The following is a 9,009-nucleotide window of genomic DNA, read 5'->3' as shown; positions in this document are numbered from 1 at the left end:
ATAATGTGCATGACAAGTTTATGATATTCAAAGTATTTTTTTCATCTTTAGTTTTGATCCACTACGAACAGGTATCCATGGTATGCTTAAGGAGTCACTTCAAGAGAACAAATGTTTCTTCACTTCTGGTGGGCCTCAACAATACCCCAACAAAATTGCTTACTTCTCCTCTTTACATAGGAATCCTTTCTCTTCTTTCACCCTTTATTTATATATTTTAATAGAACTGAGCATTGATACTTATTATTCTCAATGGGTCAAAGAGGCATCCCAACTTATTAAGTGCAAAGTAGGTGTCCCCTTCAGAGAATTATTTTTAAGACCTCTAATATTTGTTTTCTCGCTTTAAATGTCCCCTTATCCATTCTCTACTAGATTGTACAAGTGTCAATACACACAAGTAGATTTACACCAAGTTGAGTAGTTTAGATACCAACATAGACACAAATCTAATAGGTTCTCTCAAGGTTATCCTATTAGACAAATAGTATTTTCCATATACACTTATCTTAACCTATGGCATTTTCCCAAACAAAGAAGGAGAACAACGAAAAGCCAAGCGTTGTGGTTGTCCGGCTTCTTCATTGCATGAAAAATATTTTATAATCCATGCACTAACACAAGGGTCCTATTTATCTAGAATGAATGAAAAATAAGATACAACAAAACATGACTAAGATAACATACAGACAACAAACAAATGAAAGAAATTTTTTTTACAGGAAGTGCAGCTTGTACCAGCTAGTGAAAGTAATGCTTTAAATATCAGCCACTTATGAGCAGGGGTCAATCATCCTGTCTAGAGATTTTAGCTTGAAATTATTTTGGTCAAGCTTTTCATTAACAATAAATTGTCCAATTCACAAAGGCTGAAACTTTCACTGTTTCCCCTTTTCTTTGCGGTGTTTATCCCACTTCAGTACTAGGTCACCCACATCAAATATCTTTACCCCTGCGGACTTCCTATCAAACCAACACTTTAAGCTTGGAACGGGTTCCCCCAAGAGCAGTTTTAGGGATAAAAGCCCATGTGTTGGTACACTTTTGTAATAAAGTTGTAAAGTCTCCACATTTTGTGGCTACGGAGCGCGAAGGTGTCAACAGTCATAAAGGGTTGTCCACCCTTATTTTGTAAAGTTTCAAGTCGGCTGTAGAGATCTACCCATGGTCTGCAGACCATGGATATTTCCTATGCGACAACTGGAATAAATTTTCTTTCACCCACTTCTATCTGTACGGAGGGGGGGGGAAAGACGTTTCTATTTGGCCACAATTGTATAAAAAAGATCTCAGTAAGTAAGCTCTAGGTAGTTAAGAGTGAAGATTTGATAGCGGAGCACAGTGGAGAAGTCTACGTGTTTTTGGGTCTTGGCATAGGTAGAGGCTTTGCATCTGAGTGTGCAGAGGCCTAGGGTAGAAGTCTGTAGTTGATTGAGTGGACCCCTACAGCTGTGTGCGCAAGGTGGATAGAGTCTATATTAAACTGGAAGATATCAATAAAGAGAAGTATTCTACAATTACTATGTATTTACTCTTTGCTAATGCACCTGATTTTATTGCATTGCAATTTAGGTTTATTTTACAATGTTTATTTGATGCGTGACTATATGTGAGTATATTTGTTAATTGAGCACAAGTAAGAATATCCATTTATGTGATGATAACTGTAATTGATTGGTAGAATAAGTAAAACACTTGAGATAACTTGGGGACTTAGACAATACCTCATCATAGGAGCGCAAAAGTACCTAAACCACTGGTTAGGGCTGCCCGAAGGTCAAGCGTACACCTTCACTGAGGTATAGAAGGGTAGATCGATAAGCCCTAAGGCTTAGTGACCTGCGCAAAGGTAGGGGAAGGGGAAAGGGGTATAAATTGACATCACGACCATCTAAGGGTGTGGAAACTTGGTTCCAACATCCCACCATATTGCTTTGGGTTAGAATTTAGTCCACGCTCCATGGGCTTATGCCGAAAGGGCCAGTAGTGTAGGGATTTGTTTGCCTTACTAACGATAAACCTGAGTTAGGGACAACAAATCCAACAAATGGTTCTGTTGCCAGGAACGGAATCTGCATGAGAGATGTGTAATGTCGTATCACTGAAATCCAACTAAGAACGAGATCAAAGACTAGTTGGATGGGAGGATCCATGAATTCATGGCACACGAGAAGAGAAATACACAACTAACAAAGGAACATTGGCTAGACATGTGCCTATATAGAAATCCACGAGATCTTTTTCTATTCCTTTCCAGTTGAGTTATATGAGTTGATCGTGAAGCTAGTGGATAGCCAAGGAAGTTGGAAGCTTGATGGTCTTATTATCTAGACCCCGGAGTTAGTACAGACACTAGAAGCCTCTGAGGATAAGATCGCTCGCATTGTATATCATTAGCTCAATCATATCATAGGAGGGTTTGTGACTGAATTCATGGTTAATGCCTCAGTCAGTTAAAGTGAGGCGAAGCGACGCTTTTTCAAAGTTCTGCGAGGTAAGTACTTGAAGTCTTTAAATACTTGGATTAAGATGTTATTGGGCGAAAAGAAGGTTATGCAGCTGCCTTGATGTCTGGAGCTACGCGAAGTGGAAAGACTTACAGGAATGAAGGATGAAAGGGTCTTGAATATAGCCCATTGATTTCGCCTCCTTTGAGTGATGACGAGTGAGTAGCGTAGGCTTCTCCGCAAAGTGCAGTTCAGCTAATAAAAAAAGGGTTCCCACAACTTCCACCTCCACCTACACCACCTCCACCTTCACCACTATCACCTGCGACTTTGCCCACACCACCATCACCTCCATCGCAGTTCAACATGGCAAATTTAGTGAAGCTGCCATTGTTTAAGGGCTTGGGAAATGAGGACCTAGACTAATGTTGGTTCATCGTAAAGGCCATATGGGAAGTTAAGGGCGTCACAAATGATCACATGAAGAAGGAAAAGCTGGTTAGTGCTTTGTAGGATCACGCGCTAACTTGGTACACCGAGCACTCTAATGATAACCCGAATGTTGCCTTGGTAGAAATTCAGACTGCACTGAATAAAGAGTTCAGTAGGCCTAAATCCGAGGCACATTGAATTGTGGGATTCAAGGAAATTGCGATGAAACCAGGTGAGACCCCTTGGGAGTTGGATCAGAGATTCAAGTGTAAAATCCACAAAGATAATATGAATTTAACGGATGGGTAACATCGCGAATGGTTCATGGTTTCGCTCCTGCCTCACCTAAGGGTTGCGCTATCACAACAGAAGATTATGACTCTGGCAGAGGCCTTGGAGATTACAATAAGGTTGCATGAAACACCGATGCAAGATTCGAATCTAGGGGTTCAACAGATCCATGCGCAGTTGCAAAATCTTTGCCTCGAAATGCAAATTTTGAAGTAGGACAGAATAATTCGGCCACAAGCGCGCAAAGAGATATGGTACATGAAATGTAAAGGTCAGGGGCATGATAAAAACCACTGCCCGGTCTTTACGAACTATATTGCAGGAGGAGGACCAATTCCTTTGAGGTCGGAAGCCCAAGCAGGGCTAAGCACGGGGCCTACATTATGGTGCGCTATATGTCAGGTAGCAGGGAAAATACGACTGATAATTGTCATTTGTTGGAGATGTTTGTACAAACATCGTAACAACTATTCTAAAGCTTCTGCAGGTCAGTAGGCCATGATGAGCACACTTGCCAAAGTTATGAATTGATGATGGATAGAACACCCACCTATAGAGTCCAGGCAGAAACATGGTCCCTTGACTAGGGCGCTAGGATGGTGCGGACAAGCTTTCAGGGGCACGGAGGAGGCTGAGGCAGAGGAGGCCTTAGCAGTCATCAGAGACAGCTAATTTATTACAATTTTGGAGCAACAGGACACTATGCTCGTGAATGTACTAACCCAATGTGTCCATCATGCAAATATTACACTCAGTTTTATCATGAGACGGAGGAATTTCCTACGCTGATAGAAAGGATACGTGACAAAGGGGTGCTACCTCTACAGCTGACTCAGAACATGTGATGAAGGTTGAGAATCGTGAAGAAGATCTGAATGTGAATATAGTGCTCTGAAGTGGAATTGAAACAGGAGACGATAAGGGGAAACAACCTGAAGACAACGCATGGGTTCGCAAAGCTCTAGAGAAGGAGGTTGAATTTGATTTGAAGCGTGCAAGAGAAACGTTCATGGAAGAAAATAAGAGCTTCACTGAGGCCTCTACCTCAGGGGTCCAGGATAAACCTATTCAGGAAATGTACGCTTCAATGCTTACGACCTATCTAGAGACCTTATAAGAACTTATAAATAGATGTGTCAGAAACACTCCGGGTTAACGACACATGGTATAGAAGATTGGTAAGCATAAGGCAAGCACGAGATGTGAAATGAAACTCACCACGCAAATAGGAGAATATGAAATGGATTAAGTTATTTTGGATCTTAGGTCAGACGTGAATGTTTTGCCAAAGCACACTTGGGAGTGAATGGGGAGACGTGCACTATAGTGGTATCTAATTTAGTTAACGATGGAAAATTAGTAGGAGATCATCCCAATGGGATGATTTTAGGGAGTAACTATAGATATTGAAGGCACAAGAATATTGGAAGATTTTGATGTAATAGAAATTGTGGATGACAGCAACCCCTACCATGCGCTCCTTGGCATTGATTGGGCTACTGACATGAATAGGATAATCAACCTAAATATGAGAAAGATTATATTTTAAAAGAAATCGCTTTGCGTAATAATACCCCTAGATCCTGCAGAAGGATCACGCTATATTGAACCAGTCTACGATTACGAAAATGATGACAATTTGGGCTGCATATATAAGATAACAACACGAGACCAATCTTGGGTGAATCTAACAGTGGATGGAAAAATTACATGGGATCGCGATAGTTCCTGCACCTCAGACTTGGATGAATAATTACGCCGTAAGGCGTTTCCCTCTGAAATAAACTCTCCAAACTACTGTCGTGTCAAAATATGTGCCATTCGATTGGGTTGTTAGACGATGGAGTAATCCTTACCCGTTGATTTGAATTGCGCAATGCGAACCGTCAACCGTCTTTCAACAAGATACGTTGCGGTGAGCACAGACGAGAAGGTGAGGCCCCTGGGGAGGCGAGACATCGTGGTGGTGTGGACGGAGAGACATTAGTATTCGCAGAACCACAAAATCGATGGCCACGCTCAGCCAAATAATCAAGCAAGACCGTCATCTCGTCTGGCTTGCCGATGTGCTGATTCTTTCAGCCGTTGCATACAGCGACAATCCTCGGCAGGAACTTGAAACACTGAATACCACATTCGGCTTGCCGGAAACGGCGATCTATGAATTTCTCGAAGAAGACAAGCTACAAATTTATAGCAGATTATAGCAGATTTCAGAAGGCTCAAATTATGCCTGTTGCATCGTAACACATTTCGATAGATGAAGATACGCTCAAGGTACGCGCGAGTTTTTCTAAGCAGTTTACAGTGGCAGATTATACAATAACATACGCTTTTATTGACATAGATTTATTGATCCAAGGATAGCTTTTGTAAACTCCTAGTTACTAAAAAAATGGTGCAGGATAGATTCAACATTTGCTTTTTCACATTCAGTATTTTCAATAGCGTTCTGGATTTTAGCCTTCATGATGGGGTACTAGAGAAAGGTTATACTGCATTTGTCCTGCATCTGATTGCAACATTCCACAGTCTAGAGAAAGGGATTTTACAAGCTTTCTGAGACCCTGTACATTAGCCTTAGGAATACTCAATCCTTTCTCTAGATCTCTAGATTGTTGGGTTGGGACTTCTTATCTTCTGCACTGAATTGATGTACACCTCCACCGCCAATCTCGATATCCGTCACAAGTTTAAAGTCCTCAGTCTTTACAACTTCGTCTCTGATTCCTTCTCGCCTGGGCTTCCCCTTTCTATAAATCAAGTATAGAAGAAGCAGTGCAGCTCCAAGGCCGAAGCCGATTCCATTCGGGATCTATACATTACAACAACACATTTGTTTGAATAATATGCATTCTACCTAAATCTAATTTCAATGAAAAACTTCAACACTAACCCCAACAAACACGTCTCGTTCTAGCACTGCCCAAACTGCCCAAACTCCTCCGTTAAGAAACAGGAAGAATGACAGGAAAAATGGCATGAATTCCACGCTCTTCGTTACTATGACACTTTTCTGTTGCCACCCACATACGTGGGGATTACAAGGTCAGTCTGTAAAATTCAAAATGGCACTAATCTTCCTTGAATTATTGACAATTTTTTTTCTGTGCCTAAATGTTGAAAACCAAGCTTACCATAACTGTTAATGGAGAACCATACATGCTTAACGTTAAACACGCATAGAATTCCTACTACGTTTATTCTCGTTTGTTGATTTAGTGCCAGAAAGGTCACCAAAAATACAGCAGCAAAAAATACTATATCCACAAGCAATACCAGAATAATAGTCTTGAGCTGCATAACAACACCAATTAGATGTACCATGAGTCATAAAATTTATTGGTCGACAAGATCCATCTTTCACTTTGGATTTATGAAGTGTTATCAGAATTCCAGTTCTCTATGTGACATACTAATATTTGTGTTCGATCTAATAGTCGTGGAAGCATCAACTGAAACACTCAATATGAAGGTGATTGAAAAAAAAAAAAATACTAACCCGAAGTCCCTTATGGGCATAAATTATAAACAGAATGATATATGCTGCTTCCAATACCGTGCCTGCCCCATTAATCGTAGAGATCAACAGTCCCCCGGGCTTTATTAATCCATAATATGTCCATTGCGAAGTGCTCAACAACGTGCAGATATAAGGGAGAGGTTTGAAGTCCTGTGTGGACTTATTCTTCACTATACGCCAAAATGTCTTCCTGTAAATAAAATATTATTGAACAACACTTGCAAGATTGACAAAACTCCCTAGAAACTAAATGTATTTAACCATTCAAAACATTTAAGAGCTTACACCGGCGATATGAAAACGAGGAACGATATCACATTTCCTGCAACATATTGCCCAAACATATAATAATTCAGATGAACAAGCGATTCAAATCACTAAAGAAACATTAAATGCGACTCTGATCATATATTGTATGTACTGACCGACAACACCAAGAATGAAGCTCACATCGGCCATAGCGAGTATATGGTGAGGACCAATGCAATTTTTTTCCTTATTCTCGTGGAAGATGCTGAGATTAATGATAAGGCAGGGCTTTTTCTTCTGAAGGCCTAAAATGCATCGTCCAACCAAACAATTGCAACAATGGAGTGAGCGCCACGTCAAAGATGGCAGTACCTACTGTTAGGTGTATGAGTTCGACATGAGAGTTAGTCCGGAGCTTTCCGGAACTGCCATAGGTGGCCCATTCAGATGGCCTGAAAAGTGTCTGGGATAAATGCCATTTGGATCGTTTCTTATTCTGGTCTTAGGATAAAAGTCAGATAGCTTCTTATCTTAATAGCCTTTTTGGACGAGAGGTGATGGTCAAAATGAGATTCTGCAATTTCAGTAAAGTAATATAACATTCTTCATGGACCCAATTTATTTGAATGGCAATTTAAACTTTTTGGTATGAGAATCAGATCTGGATTTCATGGCGGAAATCAAACCAATGAGATTATATAATTACGCCGTAAGGCGTTCTGAAATAAACTCTCCAAACTGCTGTCGTGTCAAAATATGTGCCATTCGATTTGGTTGTTAGACGATCGAGTAATCCTTAACCGTTAAAAGCCTGGCCAAAGATCACATGATCATCGCCTGCAGAGGCACCACGGGGTTTATGGATGCGCTAACGGATCTCAACATAATGCAGAGGTCCTTGAGCCTGGGAGCGGGAGCTGCTCATGCGGGGTTTCTTGACAGAGCCAAGAGCATCCCATTGAAGTATCTTAGGCGCCAGTTAATACAAGGGAACAAAATTGTATTGACGGGCCATTCTTTAGGAGGAGCCGTTGCCTCGTTGCTCACCCTCAGATTGTTGGAATCGAGCCCTAAGTTTTTCCACGAACAAGTTCAATGTTATTCGTTCGGATGCCCTCTCTTCGCGGATTCAAAATTGGCAAAACATATAAATTCGCGTTACAGAAGACACTTTGTGCATATAGTTTCCAAGAGCGATATCGTCCCCAGGCTTATGCCGTTTGCGCATTTTCTGTACACCCTGTGGGCCGGCTTGGAGGTCGGCCCACTGGAAGATGTGTTCAACATAACGCGGCTAGCGCTTTTGGTATGGCAAGTGCTCCCGAGAATCCGTAAGCAGCGTCTAGGAATAGCAACAGTGGCGACGCAGGCGGTGTCGTGGGTACCCGGCTTGATTCGTGGCTTCGTCCATCGGTTGTTAGCTTTGGCGTTGTCCTACCATTCGGGGTCAGGCTGCTCCTTCGCAGGCCAGATGGTGGTGCTTGATGTAGACAAAAGCTTCGATGAGGATATCGATGACTCCTCGGATGTGGATAAGCACCTGGCCTTTCAGTTTACTCAGGTTGTTTCCATGGACAGCATAAATGAGCACAGCCTTCTTAGCTACATCGAAAATGTCTTTTCTGTTAAGACGAAGGAAGAAGAATCTGATTCAGAGCTGGAGGTCCACAGAACCACAGTTAGTGTTTCGCTTGCTGATGGTAGGGATAGGAAGAGTAAATCGAGTAATAATCGGATTCATCTCACAGAGTTCGAACCCGAGACCTCTCATTCTACCTAAAAGAATAAAAGAAAGAATTCAAAGGCTTTCCGAAGCAAGGTTGCATGCTTAATCTTTGCTAAGCGTATGCAGGAGTCTGCTCCCATACCCATCAGGCAGAAACCGAAAGAGAGAAGGAGATGGCTTGCAATAGTAAGGAAAAACCTCGGCAGATTGGACAGATTTGCTCACAAGTGGAACACACTTTTCGTGACATCTTCCATTTATTATGCAGTTATGAAATTTCGCAAATTTTATGCATTGCAATAGCAAATGAAAGGACCCTGTGGGATGTAGCCTGTATCGCA

At 41.6% G+C, this 9,009-nt stretch overlaps 1 pseudogene; it reads right to left on the bottom strand.

The window, feature by feature from the left end:
* Nucleotides 1-5,201: 5,201 nt before the first annotated feature.
* Nucleotides 5,202-7,244, bottom strand: LOC149187548 (bidirectional sugar transporter SWEET17-like; annotated as a pseudogene).
* Between the last annotated feature and the right edge of the window lie 1,765 nt (nt 7,245-9,009).

Source organism: Pinus tabuliformis, chromosome 3_1 (assembly GCF_031772625.1).
Source record: "Pinus tabuliformis cultivar Carrire ecotype Pingquan chromosome 3_1, CPIR1, whole genome shotgun sequence".
In the NCBI taxonomy this organism is placed as follows: Eukaryota; Viridiplantae; Streptophyta; class Pinopsida; order Pinales; family Pinaceae; genus Pinus; species Pinus tabuliformis.
This window is presented reverse-complemented; position numbering and strand designations above follow the sequence as displayed.